We start from the raw sequence: 1,990 nt of genomic DNA on the forward strand, positions 1-1,990 counted from the left end.
GGGCGGCGGGCGACGCGCGAAGCAGGAGCGCCATCTGCTTGGGCGCGCCCCGGGGAAGCCCACGGGCCACATCTCGGCCCCACGGGCCACATCTTGGCCCCGCCGGTCCCCTGGGCTGCAGGTCTTTCCCCCCCGCTCCCCGTCACGGACAGATCCCCCACGCCGAGGGAAGCACAGTCCAGGGCTCACGGAGAACGAACAGGGCAGGGATTCGTAATCCTTTGCTAGCTCAAGCCTAGAGATCAAAAGCATTCGTGTTCTGCGGAGAGAAATCCCCTCCCTGACTCAAACAGCAGCTTCCTCTTCTGGCATTTAAATGAAGAGCTTCCCCTCGCAGCGGGAGCGCGGGCTGTGCCTTTTGGAGAGGCTCCAGCCCCGCTTGGTTTGGGATCAGTCACACCAAGGAAGGCGAGCAGCGATCTAGCCCGCTGCAGCCCTCCCGGGTTACACCCGTTCCTTGCCTGCAGAAACCTCTTCCTCTGCAAACTCCTCAGGTATATAAAAAAAAAATAAACACTTGATTGCTGGGAGCCTTGCGCTGGTGGTAGGTTTCTGGTTGGATTCAATGACCTGTAAGGTCTCTTCCAACCTGTGGTGCTCTCTGCGCTGGCTTTCTCCACAAACTGCCCGGGGCGGAGGGCGGCAGCACGGGGCCGAGGTTCCTCCGGCTGGGCTGAGGAAGCCAGCCCAGGTCTCTCTCCCCAGCTCAGAGGGCTGGCGGATGAGTTTGCAGACACATTTTGTTGTCTTGACACAATTCCCTAACCTAGGCTTGCAGGAGCCTTTGGAAGATCCAAAGGCTGATCGGAGATTCAAGAGACAGCTCTGAGTCCCTCTGAGACACACGCTGAAAGCTCAGAGGCTACAATTCTCTTGCTCACACCCTTCCTCAGCACTGTTTTTGGACAATTGCTGCACTTCTAGTAAATTCAACAAATCTCCTGAACTTCGTTAAATCTGCACAACAGCAACATCCATCCCACCCTCCCAGCCACTGGCCCCAGGGACTGAAAGGATGCTTATTTTTTATTTTAAAAGAAATTTTTTAAATTTGTTTTTATTTCAACTCAGTATTTACATCCAAGGCTAGCGCAGCCCCCAACAAGTGCCAGTTAGCTTTGGTGGAGGGAGTGCTCTGCTCTGCTCCACAGCGCTGAGTCTGCCCAAGAAGTTCGCTCGAGAGTGGAGTGTGATAAGGAGGTGGGAGAATCACTGTCGGAGCCAGCGCAGGCGCTCGCTCCAGCATCAGGAACTGCTCCCCACTCCAGACACCGAGCCCAGGACAGCCTGGGCTTGCTTCGACGGGGCTTTATTGCTTCTGGGCATATGCTGCCCACTTGCCCCTTACCTGGAGGAGTGGGGAGGAAAAGGGAGCTGTTGGACCATTCCTAGAGGGAGAGGGCAGGAAGTGCCTCTCCAAAAAAAATTTTCCACTCCTGGAGACCGCTGAAATCTCTGTGGCTTCACCTCTACTGCAGAAGACTGGCAGGTCTTGGAAATCTTAGCCATGAAGAAATAAATACTAGAAGACACAATCTGCCATCTCCTCCAGACAGAGCGAGTCGGTGCCCAAGGCAAGGAGCAGGAAAGCTGCTGCTCAGAGCCCAGGAAAACAGCAGAGCCTCCAGGAGAACACAGCAGCCAAGTATCTTCGACATCCCTCCATGGGGGGAAGAGCCCTTCGAACAGGGTCATGCCGCCAGCACCAGCTCTCACCGCCTGCGCGGCGCACAGGCTGGCTGCTGGTCTCAGGCGCCTTCCCTCACTCGTGCGCCGCATCTCTTCTGCACGCCAGCTGAGCCGGTGCCTGCAGCTCCCGAGGCCGCCATGGAGAACAGGCTCGGGTGGCTGCTGGTCTCAGGCGCCTTCCCTCACTCGTGCGCCGCATCTCTTCTGCACGCCAGCTGAGCCGGTGCCTGCAGCTCCCGAGGCCGCCATGGAGAACAGGCTCGGGGCGCCCGCTCTCCCCGCCCCGGAGGGTCCGCCGGGG

This window comes from Phaethon lepturus, unplaced genomic scaffold, assembly GCF_000687285.1.
Source record: "Phaethon lepturus isolate BGI_N335 unplaced genomic scaffold, ASM68728v1 scaffold27948, whole genome shotgun sequence".
Classification (NCBI taxonomy): Eukaryota; Metazoa; Chordata; class Aves; order Phaethontiformes; family Phaethontidae; genus Phaethon; species Phaethon lepturus.